This window comes from Heteronotia binoei, chromosome 5, assembly GCF_032191835.1.
Source record: "Heteronotia binoei isolate CCM8104 ecotype False Entrance Well chromosome 5, APGP_CSIRO_Hbin_v1, whole genome shotgun sequence".
Taxonomy (NCBI): Eukaryota; Metazoa; Chordata; class Lepidosauria; order Squamata; family Gekkonidae; genus Heteronotia; species Heteronotia binoei.
The window spans coordinates 4002737-4027615 of record NC_083227.1 but is presented as its reverse complement, the minus strand read 5'-3'; the positions used below and the strand labels follow the sequence as shown (position 1 = coordinate 4027615).

General features: G+C 47.8%; 1 protein-coding gene and 1 pseudogene across 1 annotated transcript in view; both read right to left on the bottom strand.

The window, feature by feature from the left end:
- The window catches only part of LOC132571572 (zinc finger protein 709-like), a 172672-nt gene that overhangs the window by 71006 nt on the left and 76787 nt on the right, over window positions 1–24879 (bottom strand). The window lies entirely within an intron of this gene.
- Window positions 9897–18339, bottom strand: LOC132570888 (oocyte zinc finger protein XlCOF6-like; annotated as a pseudogene).

Sequence of the window (24879 nt, the reverse complement as noted above, 5' to 3'; positions counted from 1 at the left end):
CCACTGATCCTAAAGGATCTTTTGGTTCTTGTTTTGGGTCACCCCAAGCTCCCCCTTCAATACCATGTTTTTTCATTATGGTGTTGCCACAAACACACGGATCCACGATTTCTATGGTGCAAGCTCTGCCCATATGATTTGATGATGAGTTTGGGGAAATCCAAAGCAAAGCTCATAAGGATCCATGAGGATCTGTGCTTTCGAATATTTTTCTTGCATGGTGTTGCCACGAAGCCATGGACCCATGATTGCTGGGGTGCAAATTCTTCCCATGGGCATGAATAGTGAGTAGACGGCGATATTGTAAGAACATAAGGACATAAGAGAAGCCATGTTGGATCAGGCCAATGGCCCATCCAGTCCAAAACTCTGTGTCACACAGCGGCCAAATATATATATATATATATATATATATATATATATATATACACACACACACACACACACACACACACACACTGTGGCTAATAGCCACTGATGGACCTCTGCTCCATATTTTTATCTAAACCCCTCTTGAAGGTGGCTATGCTTGTGGCTGCCATCACCTCCTGTGGCAGTGAATTCCACATGTTAATCACCCTTTGGGTGAAGAAGTACTTCCTTTTATCCGTTTTAACCTGTCTGCTCAGCAATTTCATCGAATGCCCACGAGTTCTTGTATTGTGAGAAAGGGAGAAAAGTACCTCTTTCTCTACTTTCTCCATCCCATGCATTATCTTGTAAACCTCTATCATGTCACCCCGCAGTCGATGTTTCTCCAAGCTAAAGAGCCCCAAGCGTTTCAACCTTTCTTCATAGGGAAAGTGTTCCAGCCCTTTAATCATTCTAGTTGCCCTTTTCTGGACTTTCTCCAATGCTATAATATCCTTTTTGAGGTGCGGCGACCAGAACTGCACACAGTACTCCAAATGAGACCGCACCATCGATTTATACAGGGGCATTATGATACTGGCTGATTTGTTTTCAATTCCCTTCCTAATAATTCCCAGCATGGCGTCGGCCTTTTTTATTGCAAACCACACTGTCTTGACATTTTCAGTGAGTTATCTACCACAACCCCAAGATCTTTCTCTTGGTCAGTCTCTGCCAGTTCACACCCCATCAACTTGTATTTATAGCTGGGATTCTTGGCCCCAATGTGCATTACTTTGCACTTGGCCACACTGAACTGCATCTGCCACGTTGACGCCCACTCACCCAGCCTCAACAGGTCCCTTTGGAGTTCCTCACAATCCTCTCTGGTTCTCACCACCCTGAACAATTTAGTGTCATCCGCAAACTTGGCCACTTCACTGCTCACTCCCAACTCTAAATCATTTATGAAAAAGTTAAAGAGCATGGGACCCAGTACCGAGCCCTGCGGCACCCCACTGCTTACCGTCCTCCACTGCGAAGACTGTCCATTTATACTCACTATTTGCTTCCTATTACTCAGTCAGTTTTTGATCCACAAGAGGACCTGTCCTTTTACTCCATGACTCTCAAGCTTTCTAAGGAGCCTTTAATGAGGAACTTTATCAAAAGCTTTCTGGAAGTAAAACTAAACAACATCTATCGGGTCTCCTTTGTCCACATGTTTGTTCACCCCCTCAAAGAAATGTATCAGGCAAGATCTTCCCTTGCAGAACCCATGCTGAGTCTTCCTCAATAACCCGTGTTCATCGATGTGCCTACTCATTCTGTCCTTGATAATGCTTTCTACCAACTTTCCCGGTATTGAAGTCAGACTGACTGGCCTGTAATTTCCTGGATCTCCTCTGGAACCCTTTTTAAAGATGGGGGTGACATCTGCTACCTTCCAGTCCTCAGGAACGGAGGCAGATTTCAATGAAAGATTACAGATTTTTGTCAAAAGCAGAAGCCCTGAGGATCCGTCCCTCAAACCCATGTTTTTTGAAGCATGGTGTTGCCACAAAGCTGTTGATCACTGACTTTTGTGGCCGTGGACATAATATGGGATTTGATGGTGAATTCAGGGTGATCCAAGGCAAAAACCCTGAGGATCCATGAGGCTCTGTGCTTCTAGACCGTGATTTTTGTGCTCATGTGGCACCAGAACTCCATGGATGCATGATTTCTGCGGTGTTTCCTACAGGCTAAGAGATGGCCTACAGTGTCATGGTGCTTTAATTTCATTTCAGCAAATATATATATATATATATATATATATATATATATATATATATATATATATATATATATATATGAATTTATGAGGCTCTGTGCTTCGGAATCATGTTTCTGTTGCGTGGTGTTGCCATGAAGCTGTGGATGCAGGATTTCTGTGGCGTCACCTGTGGCCATGTTTATAATGTGTGATTTGATGCTGAATTTGGGGTGATCTGATGCAAAAACTATGATAATCCATGAGAATTTGCGGTTATCAACCATATCTTTGCAGCATGGTGTTGCCATGAATGCGTGGTTTTTCTGGTGCAAGCAGTGTCCCTGAACATGTTATGTAATTGATGGTGATGTTGAGGGGACCCCACGCAAAAACCCTGAGGATCCATGTGGATCTGTGCCTTGGATTCATGTTTTTGGAGATGATGACCATAGATTTATACCCCGCCCTTCTGTCTGAATCAGAGTCTCAAAACAGCTCACAATCTTCTTTATCTTCTTTCCCCACAACAGACACCCTGTGAGGTGGGTGGGGCTGAGAGAGCTCTCCCAGAAGCTGCCCTTTCAAGAACAACCTCTGCCAGAGCTATGGCTGACCCAAGGCCATTCCAGCAGCTGCAAGTGAAGGAGTGGGAAATCAAACCTGGTTCTCCCAGATAGGACTCTGCACACTTAACCGCTACACCAAATGGGCTCTGTTGTGGTGTTGTGGTTGCATAATTTTGTGGTGTTGCTGATAGTCTAACGCAGGGGTGTCAAACATGCAGCCCAGGGGCCGAATCAGGCCTCCAGAGGACTCCTATTAGGCCCCCCAGCAACTGTCTGTCATTTACTTTCTTCTCCCTCTCTCTTCATTCCTTCTGCATGCTTTCAAAGGCTTGCTCAATCGCACAGGAGTTAGAAAGCAAACCCTCTAGGTATATCATGTGCGATTTGATGCTGCATTTGGGGGGATCTGATGCAAAAACTATGAGGAGCCGTGAGGATTTATGGTTTTGAACCCTATTATTGCCGCATGGTGTTGCCATGAAGCCATGGATGCGTGACTTTTCTGGTGCAAGCAGATGATATGTGGTGATGTTGGGGGGACCCCAAGCAAAAACCCTTAGGATCCATGTGGATCCATGCCTTGGATTCATGTTTTTGAAGTAGATTTATACCCCGTCCTTCTCTCTGAATCAGTCTCAGAGAGGCTCACAATCTCCTTTATCTTCTTCCCCCACAACAGACACCCTGTGAGGTAGGTGGGGCTGAGAAAGCTCTCCCAGAAGCTGCCCTTTCATGGACAATTCCTACAAGAGCTATGGCTGACCCAAGGCTATTCCAGCAGCTGCAAGTGGAGGAGTGGGGAATCAAACCCAATTCTTCCAGATAAGAGTCTGCACACTTAACCACTACACCAAATGGGCTGTGCTGTGGTGCCACAAATACATGGACGCATGATTTTTGCGGTGTTGCTGGCACTGCTACAGGACCAACCCTAAATCAGACTTTTCCCTGCAGCCGCTGTGGCCGGACCTGCCTGTCCCACATTGGTCTTGTCAGCCACCAGCGAGCCTCCAGCAAACGTGGACTATTGCACCCTTCTTAAATCTTCGTTCGCGAAGCCAAGCCGAGAGAGAGAGAGATAGTCTAACACAAGGGTGTCAAACATGCAGCCCAGGGGCTGAATCAGGCCCCCCAGCAGATGGCTGCCATCTGCTTCCTTCTCCTCTCTTAATTCCTTCTGCATGCTTTGCAAGGCTTGCTCAATTGCACAGGAGCTGAAGAGCAAACCTTCTATTTTTGCCATTAGCTGAGGCTCCTTCCTTGGGGAGGAAGAGCTTGCTTTGCCAGGCTCTCTCAATCGCACAGCAGAGCTACTGAGTCAAGCTTCTCTTCCTTCTATTAGCTGAGTTGCCACACCTTCCTTGTCCCCTGGGGAAGGAAGGAAAGAAAAGGCCAGACCTTCTTTTGTTCAGTTCCCTGGATCCCATGGGAGAAATACAAAGAGAGCACCTTTAAGGCCAATGAAGAAGAAGAAGAAGAAGAAATACAAAGAGAGCACCTTTAAGACCAATGAGTGCTAATGTTTTAAGCATGTTGTGTGTGTGTGTTTTAATCTTTGTTTGTTGTAGATTTTCCGGGCTGTGTAGCTGTGGTCTTGGCATTTGGGTCAGAGAGAACTCCAGATTTCTGGGTTCTCCCTCTGAGGATGCAAGTCACAGTTGCTAGCTAAATGTCAGCTCTCACAATGTCAAGACCACAGTCACAAAGCCTGGGAAATCTACAACAACCAATGGCCCCTGGCTGTGAGAGCCTTCGACAACATATAAACTTTAATTGTGTTTGTCCTTTCTAAAGTTTATTTCTCTGCCACCTAATCTGAAATAGGTGCACGCATGGCCCAGCCTGACATGGCACGGCCCAGCAAGGTCTCCTTTAGGTCGGATCCAGCCCTCGTAACGAATGAGTTTTACACCTCCGGTCTAACACCTGCCCTACACTGTGCTGGCAGCTTTATTCCATTTCGAGGGCAGCCCCCCCTTACTTGGTCAGCAGAGCTCAGAGGACAGTGGGGGGTGGAAAGGGAAGGGTGAGCTGCATGGAATATATAGTGGACATCATTAGTTACCGGCCTCCCCGCTTCTTCCATCCCAGTGTTGTAGGACTTGCTGAACAATAGGCCATGTCTGTGAGGCCATGTCTGCTGAACAATAGGCCATGTCTGTGAGGAAGAATCTGCCATTTTAGTCTCTACTGTTACGTTGTAATTTTAGATTTTATATATTTTAAATGTTTGGGGTTTTTTTTTTTACTGTTGTTTGTTTTTATGATGTAGCCCACCCTGAGCCTGTTCTACGGGAAGTGCGGGCTAAAATGGAAAGAAACAAAGAAATAAATATACCCCTCCCATAGATGCATTTGCGGGCGGGGGGTGGGGCAGGAAAAATATGTATGGATGATTAATGGCATTGGCTGCACTCTCTGACATGGGATCAATGGGGAGGGGAGACCTTCTGTAGAAAGAGGAGGGGGTTCGTTCTTTGGGAGCAAGAGACCATAGAAACCTATAGCATCCTGGAGGGAAAATGGGGGGTCTTGTGGGGAGGATATTGTGGCTTTGGCCTAAGGACAGGCTTATTCAACCCCCCACCCTTTTTTTAAATTTTTACATTCTTATTTATGTGCCTGCCTGCGTGTTTGTTTCCTTTGCAAGAATTCTGCATTTCAGTTTCACAGGTGGAAAAATAATCTCTGTTCCGTTGTTTCATAGGCACAACTCAAGAGTCTTTTTCCTATTCTGTTGTTGTTTGGAACTGCCACTTTAACTGCTTAGGTCAAAGGTGGCCAAACTTGCTAAAGATAAGAGCCAAATAGGTTATATGTCAGAAGTTTGAGCGGCGCAGGACATGAACAAACATTATACACGTCTTAAGAAAACAAAACCTGGGAATAACAGTCCTCGCAAGACCATCATAGGGAAAGGTTAGGGAATTATTTTTTGGCACTAGTGGAAGAAGGAAACACACAGATGTTGGTGGAATTCCTCGTGGGGGGGGGAGCCAACATGGGGGCCCCTCGCACCCACGGAGGTCTTGGTTCTTTTCCTCCTTGTAGGTCTTTGCAAGGGTCTGCGCTGGAATCCTTGAAATAAAAACTTATCTAACAATATGAAATTAACTACCCAAGAACACTTTAAGCGTGAAAACCAAAAACTTCCTTTATTTAACAATAACGATAACAAATCACCTTCTAAGCTCTGGGACGGCAGCCAAAGGGGCACAGTTCTCAGGAGACATAAAAGCATAACAGTTACAACAATTAAATCCCCCATTTGTAAGTATTCATAACAATAGCTAAAGCCCACATTTCTTCCCCACCCCCCACTAGAGCTCTCGGAGATCTCCTGAGACAAAAGCTGCGTCTTTAGGACATGGCTAGAGAGACTCCGAGTCTTCGGCTTACAACCAATTTATACTCTTGAGATCAATGGCAACAACATTTTTGCATTGTCATAATTTACACCTTTGATGACTTCAGACAGATGTAATCCTGTGCGTAGAGCAGGGGTGGGGAACCTTTTTTCTGCCAAGGGCCATATGGATATTTATAACATCATTCGCGGGCCATAAAAAAATTATCACCTTAAAAAACAGTGCTCCGCCAAGGGAGAATGATTCAGGCCAGCAAAATTAATGCAAATAATTGTTTTTCTATTTGAAGTCGTGGGGAGAGCCTAATCTGGCACGCACACACACACATGGACCGCCGCCCTAGGCAAATGCATAGGTCCAGGGCTTTTTTGTAGAAAAAGCCCAGAAGGAACTCAGTAGCATATTAGACCACATCCCCGCATATTAGGTCACACACTCATTAGCATATTAAGCCACACCACCTGGGATAATCAAGTTCAAACTGAACTGTGACAATAACTTTTCAAGGCCCCTGCAGCAATTCTGTGTGTGATAGTGGGGAGGTGGGGGGGGGGGTGAGTGGAAAGGAGCTTCCTGCCCATTTGGTCAAGCAGAAAGAAAAAATGCTTCAAGGCCTTTTTACTGCAACAGGTCAATAGCAAATTAATATGAGTCTGATGGTTTGATGTTGGACCCAAACCTCAATTCTATTTTTTTTTCTCCCCACAATGGGCACCATATAAATATCTCCTCTCCCTTTGCATCATTATGTATCTCTTTGCCATGACATTTAGGTTAGTAAATGCAGCTCCTCCAAGAGCTATGAATCTATGGGGGGAACCTGGCACTGCCCCCTTTAGTTCCATACGTCCTTCCAGGGGATCTCTTAGCTCTTGCACTGGCTTTCCCCACTCTAGGCCCCTGGGTGACCCGTGTGGTGGAGGAGAAGCGCTTGCAAGCCTGCCTATTTCCCCTTCATTCCCCCCTTCACTCTCAGTTAAATATCTGCCTATCTCATTGACCAGTCTATTTCTGCCATGCAGATATTACTGAACTATTTCCCGACGACCTGGTCACTGACTCGTTGGCAGCGAAGATGGGCGGCACGTGCGATAATGATTGCGAAGCGGCTCATCCTGCTGCAGTGGTGTGTAGACTTCACCGGCATGATTACTACTTGGCTCGAGGGAATGTATGCTTTGGCTGTGCAAGAAAGGATAGCATATCGCCGGCAATGTCAACAACAACAATTTGAAGAGATTTGGTCAGCTTTTTTAGAAGCATCTAATGCTCAAAGCTCTGCATTTTGAAGTCTGGGATTTGTTTGCCTGAGGGCGCTTGGGCTGGGGAATTGGCATGCCGGCATCTAATTAACTCGATTAATTTCAGGCAGTTCAGATTAGGAGAATATATGGTGGCGGTGCACAAGGTGTAGGATGAGTGCCTCTGTTCATTCGACGGAATGAATGTCTGTGATATGCTTTATGAAAAACGTAATAAAGTATAAATAACAAAAAAAAAATCTGCCTATCTCAGTGCTCAGAGGCCAACTGTGGTCCCAGTGCTAAGTAAGCTTACTTGAGAGTAAGCCTGCATTAAGGTCCTCCTTGACCTCCAGGAGCTGCACAATATGCGTGAAAGAGCCACATGTAGCTCCCGAGACACAGTTTGGACACCCCTGGTTTAGGTTTTACCAGCTGCTTTAGTCCAGTCTCAGCTGTACTTATGACCAGTGACTGATGCATCTTCTTCTTCGTCTTTTGGTGTGTGTGTGTGCATCTGAAGGCCATGACGACCTCTGGTGACTGACCCCTGCTGGAGGCCTGGAGGATATCCAGAGAGGTAGCTAAATAAAGCCTGCCTCTGCTTCCCCACTGCTGGTATTCCAAGGAGGTCTCCCATCCAAGTCCTTGCCAGAGTCCACCCTGCCTGGCTTCTGAGATCTGACAAGATCAGGCTTGCCTGGTCTCTCCCAGTCAGGGCCCAGTTCCTTCTGCATCGTGACTCTAACTGGCCCTGCCTGGCAACTAACCCTCCGCCCACCCTCTTTCTACCTAGATGGCAGGGGGCTTGAGGAAGTTCTGTTTCCCTGTCTCTGAGGAAGTGTGCTTCCACAACGAAGCTTCTACTCAGAATAAAACTTTGTTGGTCCCCAAGCTGACATTGGACACAACTTTTTCCCTAAAAGAAGAAGGAAAAAACAATGCAGATGTGTGGCAAGTCCTTAAAGAGATGGGAGTACCAGCCCACCTCACACGTCTCCTGAGAAACCTATATAAGGATCGAGAAGCAACTGTCAGAACGGGATATGGAGCAACTGATTGGTTTAGAATAGGAAAGGGGGTTCGACAAGGATGTATTAGGTCACCCTGCTTATTTAATTTATATGCAGAGTACATCGTGTGGAATGCTGGCCTGAATAAAGCACAAGCCGGAATTAAGATTGCCAGTAAAAACATCAACAACCACAGATATTCAGATGACACCACTGTAATGGCAGAAAGTGAGGAGGACCTAAAGAACCTCTTGTTGAGGGTGAAAGAGGAGAGCACAAAAGTAGGCTTGAAACATCAAAAAACTAAGATCATGGCATCCGGCCCCATCACACCTTGGCAAATAGAAGGGGAAGACATGGAAGTAGTGACAGACTTCACATTTCTGGGATCCAAGATCACTGCAGATGGTGACTGTAGCCATGAAATTAAAAGACGTTTGCTCCTTGGGAGGACAGCTATGGCGAACCTGAGCAGTATAATAAAAGGCAGAGACATCACCCTGCCAACAAAAGTCTGTATAGTCAAAGTGATGGTATTCCCAGAAGTAATGTATGGCTGTGAGAGCTGGACCATAAGAAAGGTTGAGCGCAGAAGAATAGATGCTTTTGAGCTGTGGTGCTGGAGAAGAATCTTGAGAGTCCCTTGAAGTGCAAGAAGATCAAATCAGTCAGTCCTAAGAGAAATCAACCCTGACTGTTCCCTGGAAGGTCAGGCGCTGAAGGTGAAGCTCAAATACCTTGGCTACCAAACGAAAAGGGAGCACTCCCTGGAGAAGACCCTGATGTTGGGAAAGACAGAAGGCAAAAGAAGAAGGGGACGGCAAAGGATGAGATGGTTGGGCAGCGTTATTTATGTAACTAACATGAATTTGAGCAGACTTTGGAGGTTGGTGGAAGACAGGAGGGCCTGGCGTGATTTTGTCCGTGGGGTCACAAAGAGTCAGACTGGACTGTGTGACTGAACAACAAAAAACCCTGCCCAGGCACTTATAACATTTCTTTCTGATTAGAGTAAGGTTTCTTCTGCAGATTAGAGCCTTATACGCAATTGGCATCAATACTTTTTGTGGTCTGTGGTTGTCTTTTACATATGAAAAAGGGGGAAAGCTCTTTTTATGGGCTAAGAGGTTACATGGATCCTCCTTGTGCGGGTTCCTCAACACAGTAGAAGAGAACTTCTTCGACTGAATCACTTGCAAAGTACCCAACGTTAAAATGGTGTCTTCCCTGTGTGGGGTCTCAGTTGCCATCACGCTTCTGCAACAGAATCTCTTTCCACAGTCTGAAAAGCCAAAAGGCTTCTCCCTTATAAGAGTTCATATATGCTTTTGAAAATTGTCACACTGACTGAATCTGCACACTCAAAGGTTTTCTCCCCATGTGCAGGTACTTTGATGCAGCTGAAGAGTGCTGCTTTAACTGAATCTTCTCTCACACTCTAAGCAATGAAAAGGTTTCTCATGTTTGGAGTTTATCAGCAAGTTCAAGGGGGGGTGGGGAGTGGTCTCATTCATTGGGATGCTGTCTCTCCAACATCAAAGCGTCCGTTGGGGTCATTAACGAGCCCAGGTGTGGCAAGCCACAGCCGGACATTGGGAATTCTAATGATTCCCCCATCTGTGTCTTCTATGATGCTGTTCAAGACTCCTCCTCTCACTGAATCTCTTTCCACACTCTGAGCATTCAAAAGGTTTCTCCCCTGTGTGGGTTCTCTTATGATGTTGAAGATAACCACTCTGACTGAATCTTTTTCCACACTCTGAGCACTCAAAAGGTTTCTCCCGTGTGGATTCTTTGATGACTTTGAAGTCTGGCACTCCGACTGAACCTCTTTCCACACTCTGAGCATTCAAAAGGTTTCTCCCCTGTGTGGGTTCTCTGATGAAGTTGAAGACTGCCACTCTGACTGAATCTTTTTCCACACTCTGAGCACTCAAAAGGTTTCTCTCTTGTGTGGGTTCCCTGATGCTGTTGAAGAGTTTCTCTTCGACTGAATCTCTTTCCACACTCTGAGCATTCAAATGGTTTCTCCCCTGTGTGGGTTCTCTGATGATACTGAAGATGGCCACTCTGACTGAATTTCTTCCCACACTCTGAGCACTCAAAGGGTTTCTCCCCAGTGTGGGTTCTCTGATGCTTTTGAAGATTGGCACTCTGACTGAATCTCTTTCCACACTCTGAGCATTCAAAAGGCTTCTCCCCTGTGTGGGTTCTCTGATGATATTGAAGACTGCCACTTGTACTGAATCTCTTTCCACACTCTGAGCATTCAAATGGTTTCTCCCCTGTGTGGGTTATCCGATGATACTGTAGATGGCCACTCTGACTAAATTTCTTGCCGCACTCTGAGCATTCAAAAGGTTTCTTCCCTGTGTGGGTTCTTTGATGCTTTAGAAGACTGCCACTATGACTGAATTTCTTTCCACACTCTGAGCACTCAAAGGGTTTCTCCCCTGTGTGGGTTCTCTGATGTTTTTGAAGACTGCTATTGCAAGTGAATCTCTTTCCACACTCTGAGCATTCAAAAGGTTTCTCCCCTGTGTGAGTTCTACGATGACGTTGAAGACTGCCACTTCTACTGAATCTCTTTCCACACTCTGAGCATTCAAATGGTTTCTCCCCTGTGTGGGTTATCTGATGATACTGAAGATGGCCACTCTGACGGAATTTCTTTCCACACTCTGAGCACTCAAAGGGTTTCTCCCCTGTGTGGGTTCTCTGATGATTTTGAAGTCGGCCATTCACAATAAATCTCTTTCCACACTCTGAGCATTCAAAAGGTTTCTCCCCTGTGTGAGTTCTGTAATGATGCTGAAGATCACCCCTTCTACTGAATCTCTTTCCACACTCTGAGCATTCAAAAGGTTTCTCCCCTGTGTGAATTGTACGATGACTTTGAAGACTGCCACTCCAACTGAATCTCTTTCCACACATTGAACATTCAAAAGGTTTCTCCCCTGTGTGAGTTCTGTGATGATGCTGAAGATCACCACTTCTACTGAATCTCTTTCCACACTCTGAGCATTCAAAGGGTTTCTCCCCTGTGTGGGTTCTCTGATGATACTGAAGATCAATACTTCTACTGAATCTCTTTCCACACTCTGAGCATTCAAAAGGTTTCTCCCCTTTGTGAATTCTACGATGACATTGAAGACTGCTACTCCAACTGAATCTCTTTCCACACATTGAACATTCAAAAGGTTTCTCCCCTGTGTGAGTTCTGTGATGATGCTGAAGATCACCACTTCTACTGAATCTCTTTCCACACTCTGAGCACTCAAAGGGTTTCTCCCCTGTGTGGGTTCTCTGATGATTTTGAAGACTGCCATTCACAATAAATCTCTTTCCACACTCTGAGCATTCAAAAGGTTTCTCTCCTGTGTGGGATTTTTGGTGCAGCTGAAGTATTCTACTCTGACTGAATTCATTTCTCATCCCTGAATATACAGAAGGTTTCACCTCTCTGTGTATTCTTTGGATTACAAGGAGCTGTGATCTATTTCTGAAATATTTTCCACACTGAATGGATTTCCTTGCCTTCATTATCCTTTGCTTTGAAAAATATACATTCCGCTTTCTTCCATCACGCTTCTCAGCCATACCGCCGCGTTTCTTTCTTTTAGGTCTGCCTCGATTCCTGAAATTTTCATTCAAGTCTTCATTTTTAATTCTATATTGCATTTGCTGATGAAGTTCCTCCCCCTCCTCATTCCTCCGATCATCTTCTGCTGGAATAGAGAGAGAGAAACTGTTAGCACTTGGAAAAGCTTGTAAGACCTAACAGCATCTAAATGTTTATAAGCGGAAAGGATTGATAGCCCTTTGGCCTCATCCAGTTTGCTGATCTTAACCACATGTCCACCTTTCCCCAAGAATATCTAGTATTTAAGGATACCTCCCCCCCCGTGAAGACCCTCAGCTGAACTCTTGCTCAGAAGGGGTTTCAGAGTCTCCAGATTTCAGGCTCAGAGAAGGCCTCCCTCCCTTCCTCTTTTTCCACTGGCCTGTATGATTGTACCAAACAAAAAGTTGCTCAGAAGTGAATCAGGAATCCCGCATGCCTATTCCAGGCCTGTTGCCTGGATATAACATTGATGGATGCTCACTCTCAGCTTTTAAGGGACCTTGCCATTTTTATATTTCCGTATGTTAGATCTCTTTGGAATTGGGGAGGGTGCATTGTGCCTGCTTGGTTTGGTGTAGTGGTTAAGTGTGCGGACTCTTATGTGGGAGAACCGGGTTTGATTCCCCACTCTTCCACTTGCAGCTGCTGGAATGGCCATGGGTCAGCCATAGCTTTCGCAGAGGTTGTCCTCGAAGGGGCAGCTTCTCTCTCAGCCCCATCCACCTCACAGGGTGTTTGTTGTAGGGGAGGAAGATAAAGGAGATTGGGGGCCGCTCTGAGACTCTGATTCATAGAATCAAAGAGTTGGAACCGACCTCTAGGGTCATCTAGTCCAACCCCCTGTGTCTTCTTCTTTGCTCTATCCATTGTAAGAATCACAAGTATTAATTTCTGCCCTGTAGAAAGGAGTGAAGCCTCTGTCTCAAGGATGCACAGCTTTGAGACAGCTCAAACTGCTAAATGTTTAATGAAGAAATGTGTTGGTGGGAACAAGTTTGTACTGTGTTGCATGGGCTTTTGCACTGTAGGTTTGGTGGCCTACATAACGCCCCAGATAAGGTATACAGGACTGGCCACCCCAAAGGTGAGCCAGTTCTGACACAGACATGTCTCATTACTGTTTCTATCTATCAATAGAGTCAGCTTTCTGACCACACTGGAAGCCTTCTTGAATTGAGGGGAGTCCCAAAACTGACATCAGCCAGCTCTTTGGGGAAGGCGATATGCTCTTGGGATCCTCTAGAAGAACTCTCCACCCTTTCTTTGGATGCAAGGCCTTTCTCTGTCTCCACCAGTCTCTCTTATACGTCTGGATTCTTTTGCACAGAGGAAACCACAGAGAGAGAAAGTGATCATTCTCACATGGGGAAAGAAAGAACCCAAGTTCCCCCAAGGGTTACAGGGATTATTAAGTGGCCAGGTGTGACTCCTGGGTGTTCATAATTTGAGTCTGCCTGCAGCTAACACCAAGATCTTTTTCAAGGCCAGATCCCAGAATGTGGTCATTGGTTAACCTTGAGAATCTGTATCCAGTTCTGTAAACAGAAGCGTGAGGGGATTAGGAAGGTGCTGACAGCCCCTAGAAAATTCCATCAAGCGGGACCCTTGATTGGGTCATTAGGACCACCTGACCCTTGAGAGGTAGAAACTATAATACAGGGATGGATAAGAGGGAAGCCGGGCTAACTTTATGCTCATGGCATGCTAGTACACCTGGATGTTTTCCTGCTGCATCATGATGAATAGTTCTCTCTAGAGTCATTTAGGCTACAGTTGAAATTCTTATGCTGCAACAAGAGGTGCCTTCTAAGTACTTCATATCTTAGATAGAACAGTTACTTTTTCTTCTTTTACTGTTGCTGAACTGCAGAAACTGCTGTTTTGTGATGTCTTACTTTTAAATCCTTAATCAATTTTTAAATATATTTTAAAAGGGGTCTGAACAGGGTGTTGCTGAGGTAAAAAGGGGGACCCAGGTGGAAACTGTTCTAAGAGTTCTAAGAGCATAGTGCATAAGTTTTGTTATCTATAACTGGAAGTTGTTTTGTTTCTCGTACAAGTAGCCTGAATACGCTGTCTTTCCATCTCGGCTTGACTTCGTGAACAAAGATTTAAGAAGGGTGCAGTAGTCCACGTCTCCTGCGGGCTCGCTGGTGGCTTTGCACACTTTGTGAGGCAGGTGCATGCCTTTTCTTTGTTGTTATTTTTTGACCGCAAGTAAGGATGCCCGTTGACCGCGGCTAGCCAACTGGGGTGGGGGAGATGAGCTTTGTTTAGGCCACCTTTTCTAGGCTCCTCTCCGTGTGGAGCAAGCAGTGCTGTCCCTAGATAAGGCTGCTTGGTCATTCAGGGTGCTGCCGAAAGATGCTTTGGTCTCCGGGTCAGCATCAGCCGACCAATACCCTGAACCGCCTACATGCAGGATCGGGACTGCGGCTTCCAGTGGCATCTTCCACCTGCCGTTTCGCCCCTTGCCCATCGCTGCAGGACTTGGTGTGTTGTGGGTTGTGGATGTGGATATGCCCTTCAGGCCTGCGCAGAGGAATTTTTAGGTGAAGCACAGTGTGCGCAGTACTGGCTCCACCCTTTCACCTTGGGGTCATCTGCCATGGCCCAGTAAGCCGGGACGCCGGCAGCGAGTCCTCCAGGTGGTAGGTGTTACATTAACGAGCTCTATCTGCCCGGGTTTGATGTTAGAGTTTTCCTTCTCTTGGCTGACGAGGTTGGTGAGCCCAGCCTGCCCATCCGGTTATACCGCCGGACATTCGGTCGCACCATGACGTGGCAAATTCTGTGAGAAACGGGGGGGGACCAGCGAGAAAGTGTTGCCACGGATGCAGTAATGCAGGAGAGGCCATTGCAGTGACCATCTGCCAGGCATAGCCGGACAGTGACCACGCGGCGTTCACTACACCGGGAAGGAGAGGCTATGTATTGCGCATAAGTCTCATCAGTTTTTTATGTAGAACAGTGGCTTTCTGTCTCATGGATTAGATGCTGGGAGAAAGTTTTGTTTTGAGAAACAATGGTAAGGGAAAGTGTCTGTGTAATCATAAGAGAATATAAAAAGCAATTCCCCAACACCAGGCTTCGGTTCTTGACAGGATACTTTCCAGCTCAATGGCAGAGCAGATGTTTGTAATCCCAACCAAGGGGAAGGGTGTGGTGGAAAGGCTGCCAACAGAGAAATGAGGACTTGACCCTTTCCGGAGTGCATCTGAGGGGCTCTCGTCAACTTTGTCTTAGGCCATGACACCTTCTAGGGGATGGCCACAACACGGGCCTCAGTTGCCCTTCTGCAAGTACATACACAAGAACAACGCAAGACGCTGCTATGTAATGAATCAGTCCCTTGGTCCATTGAAGTCAGAATGCTCAGTCGAGCAGCGGTTTCCCAGTCTCAGGCAGATGTTTTTCAACCACCTCCTACCTGATCCTTTTCCCTGGAGATTCTGGGGGCTGGGCCTGGGACCTTCCTTGGGAGCTGCTGAGCTCTCCTTCTTTGGAGATTTTTAAAAAGGGGAGAAGCCTCGCAATAATGGCTTTACATTAAGGGCAGGAAGATTCCAGCTATATAGTAAGAGTTGTTCTATTGTGGAATCAGCTATCTAGGGAAGAGGAGAGTTCTCCTTCCCTGGCGGTCTGTAAGCAGCAGCCGGACAAACACTTGTCAGGGGTGCTCTAGGCTCATCCTGCATTGAGCAGGAGGTTGGACTAGATGGCCTCTGTGGCCCCTTCCAGCTCTGTGATCCGATTATTCTAACAGAGGACCAAGGGACTGATTCATTACATAGCAGCTTCTTGCGTTGTTCATGTGTGTGAACTTGCAGAAGGGCAACTGAGGCCATCTGACACCAATGGTGATTCTGTGAAGTCAGGTAGACAATGAGAGGGTGGAAAGGGAGGGTTGCATTGGAGCTTAGGTCTTGTGACACTTTCTTACAGGCCCAGGGAAATGCGACTCCCACTTTGGGATCAGGAAACAAATTCCTCCAGGCCAGTTTAGAAAAGGTTCCTCCAGGCCTGTAGTTTTTTTTTTTTGCCATCTTCTGGGCATGCAGCAAACGTAATAGGAATGGAATTGCCTTCACTTGAAATAGGTCTGCGGTGGCTGGAACATATAGACCCCGTTTTGTATGGTAGGATTTGTTATTGGCAGTTCTTTCACCTGGTGTCACTACATACTATAGATGGGCCCTATATTTGGCCCTGGTGGGTTCCCTGTATTTTGCAGGGGGTTGGACTAGATGACCCTGGAGGTCAGGTCCAGTTCTATGATTCTGTGAACACCTGAATTTTCCTGACACTGAATCAGATCCTTGCTCCCTCGAAGTCAGTATTATCTACTCAATCCAGCATCGGCTCTCCACGGTCTCAGACAGTCTTCATTTCACCTCCTACCAGATCTTTATCTCTGGAGATGCTGGCGATTGAACTGGGGACCTTTTCATTCCAAGCAGATGCTCTACCAGTATCCATAGCCCTTCCCAAGTAGCAGGAAAGTCCTCAAAATGATGCAATGCTATTCAATATTTGGATTCATTCCTCCTCACAGTGGCAGCAAGTTGCACTAAAAGATCCTTACCCAGAGAGGCCACATTCCCGTAGTTCTCCAGCATGACTTCCCTGTGCAGAGCTCTTTGTCTCGGATCCAGCAGGGCCCACTCTGCCTCCGTGAAAGAGACGGACACCTCCTCAAAGGAAAAGGGACCCTGGAAGAACAAGAAGATTCCCTCCTCTTCAGAGATCACGCCAGACAGAGTTTGCACACTGGAAGGGAAGGTCTGGGAAGGTATGGAAAGTAAGGCTTGGGATGGGTAAATGCAACAGCATTCAAAGGATCTCTCGCTGTGCCCCCTCTCCTACCTGGATTGCAGGTGCAGCAGCTGTTTCCACACCTCTGAAAAGACAATGGCTCAATGGCATCTCTTCACTGCCTGTTCCTGAGACAAGGGAGGAAGAAGGCTGTTTGCTTGTTTGTTCCCGGCTTCACACACCCCCTTCCCAGAATTATGAAACCTTGCCCTACCTACATTCCCAGTTTTTAAACACTTTTACTACATTCTGGGAGAGGCAGAAGAGAAGCACCAGGGACCACCGAGCCTCAGGGATTATCAGTGCAGCCAACATATTTCAGGCTTCTGTGGGACTTGGGTTTCCTCTACGGGAACTTGAAGGTCATGAGAATGAGTTTCCAGAGTGTCTCTGGGCTTGCTAAATTCACAGTCAGGTTTTCAGCCAGAAGCAACTTCAACATGTCATCACATCTGTCCCAACCCCCACCCCAAGACCCTCCCCACAGCTCCTGGGTGGGCCAAGCTGCAGCCCCCCACCCCCTGCCGCCCACAGAAGCCCCCCAGATGACCCTTCAAGCACAAGCACCGAAGCCACATTTCCCCAGGATTATTGGCCCCTAGGAAGTGCTTTCCAGAGCTCTGCTCCCCCAGAAGGTGGGGGCTCCCTTGACTCCCCAGGCTGAAGGGCTCTGCTGAGGCTTGTCTGCATTCCCCTCCCTCCTCGCAATTCAAGACCTTCATGGAAGGAAGGTGAGATAGGAATATATTTTTTAATTAATGACAGAAATTGACCCCCAGGAATTTGTCTAATCTTATTTTAGAGGCTTCACAATTTGTGGACATAGAGTGACACCAATTAACTCTGAGTTGCTTCATTTTCACTTGACCTGAACTCTCTACCCATCACATTCACAGGCTGCCCCAACTGCACCCAGGCACGAGTCCTTACCACAGGAGAGGGCACCTTGGGCACGCTCCACCGCCGACACCCTCTGCCCCTGCTCCAAGGAAGCTCCTTCTGCTTCGGGGATTGCAGCTTCCATCTCCAAAGGTGCTCCTCGCATCTGAAACAGCAGCCAGGGAGAGGGGTAAGAGATGGAATGGAATGAGACCAAGGAAGGGATCCTGCCCCACTCCCAGATTCTGCACCCTTCTCTCAGCAGAGTTGGTGAGGTAGCTGCAGGGGTCAGAAATTCTCTAGCAGAAGAAGCTCTGGGCAGTTATCTGGCAAGGAAACTTTAAGATAAGGTCAGATATTGTTGCTTAAATTAGACATACAGGAGAGAATCCCCTCACCTGTTCTGCCTGCCTCTTCTCCTCTGCCTGACTCAGGAGGAAACCTTCAGCCAGGGCCACCGCCTGGGAACTGGTCTCTGGCCCACATCCTCTGACCCAACCCTGCATTTCCTGGGGCAGGAGAGTCAGGAACTGCTCCAGGATCACCAGGTCCAGGATCTGCTTCTTGTTGTGCCTCTCCGGCTTCAGCCACTGGCTGCAAAGTCCATGGAGCTGGCTGCAAACCTCTCGGGGCCCATCGGCCTCATGGTAGCGGAACTGCCGGAAGCACTGGCGATGCACATCTGAGGTCATGGTATACTTAGCCATGGCCTTTGACACAGCCCTTTCCCAGAATTCAGCATCACTTCCAGGTGGGATGGGATGGGGACTCTTCCTTGCTTTCTTGCCAGCTCCAGCTCCTTCTGGGTCCTGCTCTTCCATCTCCTTCCCCTTCTCTTCGGCCACCTCTGTCTTTCAAAAGTGGCCTTTATTTACTTTGTTCTGTTTTTGTTAACTTGTATTCCTTCCTTTCTCATGAACGGGCTGTGGGCAGATGACAACAAAGTTAAAATAATTAAAAACTGCCAACTAAAACTACTTGGCTCTGAAGGGAGGCTTTTCCTTGAGGGGACAGAGGGAGACGGACAGGAGTGTGTCAAAAGGAAGATATATATACACACACACAAATATGCAGACACATAGATGCATGTAATAAATACAACCTCCATTCCCAAAAAGAAGCAGGCAATAGACCACATGTCCTTCATCCAGAGAATTATCACAGTTTTCTCCCAGCCTCATATTCTAGCTCACCCTGAAAGAAGGACCATTTTCCAGAGTCCAGACTATTTGGAACAAAGCCTACACCATGACCTTGAACACCTTTGCATGGCTACTAAGTACCTCAGTGGTGGAGATGCTAGTTGCAGAAGAGTCAGCCAAAATATCTGCCATGCGACCAGCCAATCAGCATGAATGATTCAACACATGTGATCCCATCTGGGATTCCTTTCTGGGCCTCCCGACCCCCCAAAAGGCAGGCTTCATAGTCTTGTTGGCATCTCCCTTTATGAGATGTGAACGGACCCCTCCTGGGACTGTGCTCTGGTGTTCCTCCCTGTTGTGCTGCCTGGGGGTCTGCGCCTCTCTCATCTGGCAAAAAGATGCCCGGCCTCCCACCCCAACCCCAGCGCAGGAGGGAGAATCTGGCCTTGTGTTGCAGCTGCCTCTGCCAAGTGAGCTGTGGAGGGATGGGGCAGGGGTGATGTGTTTGCAGCAGGCGTGTTCTCTCCCTGGGTGCCCACTTTGCAAAACACTGATGCAGGTGGGGACTCGAACCCACATCCGTGGAGTTCCCTGGTTTATTTACATGCCATGATTCTCACAGTGGTGGATTTTTGTGTGGCGTTTGTTCCTCCAGGCCTTGTATATATTGGGGGCGTGGCCACATCGGCAAGCTCCTCCCCTCTCTGCCTGTCAGGGGAGCCGCCTAATGCTCTGATTGGTGGGTGAGGGTGGTGTTTCCATGAGCACCCATAGGGTTGCTAGGCGCTCTCCACATTGGCAACAGGGGTATTTCAAATGTTCCTCTCCTCTCCTAGGCAGCCCAATCCCCACACTGGCCCCACATCCGGAGGTTAGGATGGGGCTGCAGCCAAGGCAGGCTGGACTTCCCTTCCCCCAGCCCACACCCCTTTCTTAACTCACCCCACTCCCCAAAAGGCCTGCCTGGGTTGTTGGTTTGCAGAATGAAAAAGACCAGCAAGAGAACGTCAGTTTCATGCAGTTAACTTTTCTTACACTGATTATCGCTTACCCCCGACAAACTCCGCTTACAAAGCTGAACAAGCCCAGTGCCTACAAGAATAACCAACCTCTAGGGGGGTGAAGCCAAAATAATCAATCAACTACCCTGAATAAATAACCAAGAAAGTTTGCTACAGTGCCAAAGAAATCCTTGAAAGATTAATCCAGGCCATCCTCATAAGGCCCCCACTTTGCACTGAAATCGACATGTGAAACTGACAATACTTTTTGCTGGCACTTTATTAAAGGAATACAGGATCTTCTCTTGCGAGAGGCTGAGAAGACGCTTGCACTTTAAGGGACATTTTGGGCACTGTATGCTGTGAACTGCAATGGATATATGCATGAAAGAGATGTGATTTATTGATAAATGAGCATAAGAAATAATATTTCGATCTGTATTCTCATTGGATCTTAAATTTGTACCATCTTGCACTCTGAGCCACTGCCTACAGCTCCGTGTGGCTCTACTCACTGTACCGGATTCCTCGTCCGATGAAGAGTGCTTGGAGCACACAAAAGCTTACGTTCTGAATAAAACTAAGTTGGTCTTAAAGGCACCACTGGACTCCTGTTTTCTTCTACTAGTTCAGACCAACAAGGCTGCCCACTTGGATGTAGCAACATTTGTGAGTTATGTCTTCACAGTGGTTGATTATGGCGGCTTTAGCTGTTTCCATGACGAATCTCTTGGTTTGTATCCTCCAGGTGGGGCCTGAAGTTCTCCCAGAATTAGAACCCACATCCAACGTGGCGCAGAGTGTTAAAGCTGCAGTACTGCAGTCCTAAGCTCTGCTCACGACCTGAGTTCGATCCCCGGCGGAAGCTGGGTTTTCAGATAGCCCGCTAGAGGTTGACTCAGCCATCCATCCTTCCGAGGTTGGTCAAATGAGTACCCAGCTTGCGGTGGGGGGGGGGGTGTGGAGCAGGGGTGGCCAACGGTAGCTCTCCAGATGTTTTTTGCCTACAACTCCCATCAGCCCCAGACATTGGCCATGCTGGGAGTTGTAGCTAGCGTTGGCCACCCCTGGTGTAGAGAACCGGGGAAGGCAATGGCAAACCACCCCGTATAAAGCCTGCCGTGAAAACGTTGTGAAAGCAACGTCACCCCAGAGTCTGAAACGACTGGTGCTTGCACAGGGGACCTTTCCTTTCCTTCCAATGTACAGAGATCAGTTCCCCGGGAGAAAATGGCTGCACGGGAGGGAGGTGGGAGACCCAGGACAGCCCCGGCTTGCAATGATCCCCCCCTCCTCCCCCTCCAGAACCTAAACGTTTATCCCCCCCCCCCCTCTCCTCCTCCAAGACTTACTTGCAAGTAAACCTCCCCGGGATGCGGCTGCTGCAAGGCTCCTCTCTCCTCCTGCTGCTTCTCTGCAGCCCCCACCCCAGTTCTCCCGAACTCTGCAAAAGCAAACCCCTCCCCCTGGAAAAGCCCCCTTCCTCTCCTGCCCCCCCCCACTGCTGGCGCAGCCTCTCTAGCAAGCAGCTCGGCGGCCTTAACCCTTTCCCTGCTGCAGAGGGGCTTCCTTGGGCTGCCCTCAGCCACGCCTTGTGCTGCTCGGGAGTAACTCCGCTGCAGGGGGCTGCGCTCCTCCTGGGGAATCCCCGGTGCTCTTCAGCCAGCTCAGGAAAAGGAGGCTGCAGCTGGGTCCCCCCTCCTTAATCCCCCCTCCTAGAATAAGGACCGTCAAACACAAGGGGGGGGGCGTTAGTGATGGTGAGCTCAGGCTCTTCTTCTTCCAACAGACCCTTTAACGTTTCTGTCCCCCCCCGGCAGGCGACGGTGCACAGCTCGGGGGGGGGGGGGCAGGGGGCTGAAGGCGAAGGACCCCCGGCTGGAGGAAGGGGGTCAACTGCAGGGTCTCTGCTAGGCTGGCCAACCTCCTGGCGGGGTCTCTCTCCAAATTAAAATTTATCTCCAGGTTGCAGAGGTCAGTTCCCATGCAGAAAATGGCTGTTTTAGAGGGGGGAAGTGTCTCTATGGCGTTATATTTCCTGGAGCCAGTTTGGTGTAGTGGGTGTGCGGACTCTTATCTGGGAGAACCGGGTTTGATTCCCCACTCCTCCACTTGCACCTGCTGAAATGGCCTTGGGTCAGCCAGAGCTCTCTTATCTGGGAGAACCGGGTTTGATTCCCCACTCCTCCACTTGCAGCTGCTGGAATGGTCTTGGGTCAGCCATAGCTTTGGCAGAGGTTGTCCTTGAAAGGGCAGCTACTGTGAGAGTCCTCTCAGTCCCACCCACCTCACAGGGTGTCTGTTGTGGGGGAGGAAGGGAAAGGAGATTGTAGGCTGCTCTGAGCCTCTGTCCTTGAAAGGGCAGCTTCTGTGAGAGCCCTCTCAGCCCCACCCACCTCACAGGGTGTCTGTTGGGGGGGAGGAAGGGAAAGGAGATTGTGAGCTGCTCTGAGACTCTTCGGAGTGGAGGGCAGGATATAAATCCAATGCTGTCTCCTTCTTCTGCCCTCCTGGTAAATTCCCCAACTGATTTAGCCGTTTCCACTCCACCCTTCTTCCAGGAGCTCCACTGGGCCCTTCCCTCTTCTCTGCACCATCCAGCCACCCTGCAAGGTAGACCAGTCCCAGAGGGAAGGCTGGGCCGAAGGAGTCAGGTTTGAACTCAGACCTTCTTCCAGGCTATTGGCAAACCTGAACTGTTCACCTCCATCCTCTGTCTATTCTCAGGATCCTTCTGAAGAATTCCTCCCTCTGTGAGGGTTGCCAACTCCAAGTTGGGAATGCCTGGAGACTGGGGTGGGGAGGTGGGCTTTGGCTTTGATTCCACAAAGCCCTCTCCCCCCCACTGCTGCCCTCTGCAGTCACCCTTTCCCACAGAGGGCGCTGATCTCTGTGGTCTCTGGAGAGGGTCTGGATAAAAGTTGGGTCTAAACAGATCTTCTTGAATTCATACGATTTTTGCATTGAATCAAAACAAAATCACCATCATACAGTATAGTGTGTCTTAGACTGCTGGTGGTACCACAACAAAAACCACGCTTCCACAGATTGGTGGCGCCACAGTACTGTAAAAACATGGTTCCAAAGCACAGATTCTCATGAATTCACATGGTTTTTACACTGAAATGAAATTAAAGCAGCATCATGCTCTAGATCATTCTTAGACTGTAGGCAGCACCACAAAAATCGTGCCTCCATGGATTTGTGGCACCACAACTGTGGGAAAACATGTTTCTAAAGCATGGATCCTCATGATTTTTGCTTTGGATCCTCCCAACCTCAACATAAAATCTTTAACCATGTCCATAGCTAGAGCTCGGAGTCCAGAAATAGAGGCTCCACAGCCTCACTGCAACACCATGGAGCCAAAACAAGGTTCCAGATTGCAGATCCTCACAGATCTTCATGATTTCTGCATTCAGTCATCCCAAGCTCACCAGCAAATCAGATATCATGTCTGTGGGCAGAGATCGCACCTCAGAAATCACAGACCCACAGATTCACGGAATCACCATGGAGCCAAAACAAGGTCCCAGTCCATGGATCCTCATGATTTTTGCTTTGGACTACCCCAAGCTCACCATCAAGTGACATACTGTGTCCATGGGCAGAGCTTGCACCTCAGAAATCACAGATTTACGGCCCTGTGGAAACACCATGCAAGAAAACCATGACTCCCAAGTAGGTATCCTCATGGAGCTTCATGATTTTTGCTTTGGATCCCCTCAAACTCACCATGAAGAAATATAAGAACATAAGAACATAAGAGAAGCCATGTTAGATCAGGCCAATGGCCCATCCAGTCCAACATTCTGTGTCACACAGCGGCCAAATATATATATATATATATACACACACACACACACTGTGGCTAATAGCCACTGATGGACCTCTGCTCCATATTTTTATCTAACCCCTTCTTGAAGGTGGCTATGCTTGTGGACGCCACCACCTCCTGTGGCAGTGAATTCCACATGTTAATCACCCTTTGGGTGAAGAAGTACTTCCTTTTATCCGTTTTAACCTGTCTGCTCAGCAATTTCATCGAATGCCCACGAGTTCTTGTATTGTGAGAAAGGGAGAAAAGTACTTCTTTCTCTACTTTCTCCATCCCATGCATTATCTTGTAAACTTCTATCATGTCACCCCTCAGTCGACGTTTCTCCAAGCTAAAGAGCCCTAAGCGTTTCAACCTTTCTTCATAGGGAAGGTGTTCCAGCCCTTTAATCATTTTAGTTGCCCTTTTCTGAACTTTCTCCAATGCTATAATATCCTTTTTGAGGTGCGGCGACCAGAACTGCACACAGTACTCCAAATGTGACCGCACCATCGATTTATACAGAGGCATTATGATACTGGCTGATTTGTTTTCAATTCCCTTCCTAATAATTCCCAGCATGGCGTTGGCCTTTTTTATTGCAAACGCACACTGTCTTGACATTTTCAGTGAATTATCTACCATGACCCCAAGATCTCTCTCTTGGTCTGTCTCTGCCAGTTCACACCCCATCAACTTGTATTTGTAGCTGGGATTCTTGGCCCCAATGTGCATTACTTTGCACTTGGCCACATTGAACCGCATCTGCCACGTTGACGCCCACTCACCCAGCCTCAACAGATCCCTTTGGAGTTCCTCACAATCCTCTCTGGTTCTCACCACCCTGAACAATTTAGTGTCATCCGCAAATTTGGCCACTTCACTGCTCACTCCTCACTGCTCACTCCCATATATCATGCCCACGGGCAGGGTTTGCACCCTGGAAATCACAGGGTGATTATTTACCTTTTTCTTTCAGCCTAAATTAATCCTACTTCCAGAATGCTTTTGGCTTCAAAGTGGTGAAACCCCAAAAAACTCACAGCAGGCTGAACTAGGGAGGGATTAGGGTTGAGAAACACCACTCCAGAACTGCTTCTACCTCTATATTTACACCAGCAGCAGAGAGGCTGTAGAGGTTTGTGACCCTCAAATTGTCTGTTCCTTCCTAAGCTCTGAGAAAGGAACTGTGTTCACCAGTTCTGAAGGTGTCAGAGTTAGACAGGCAGATCACCTGAAGCGGTGAGTTCCACAGAGGAGGAGAAACGGAAAAAGCGCCCTTCTTTGTGTAACCACTGTGAG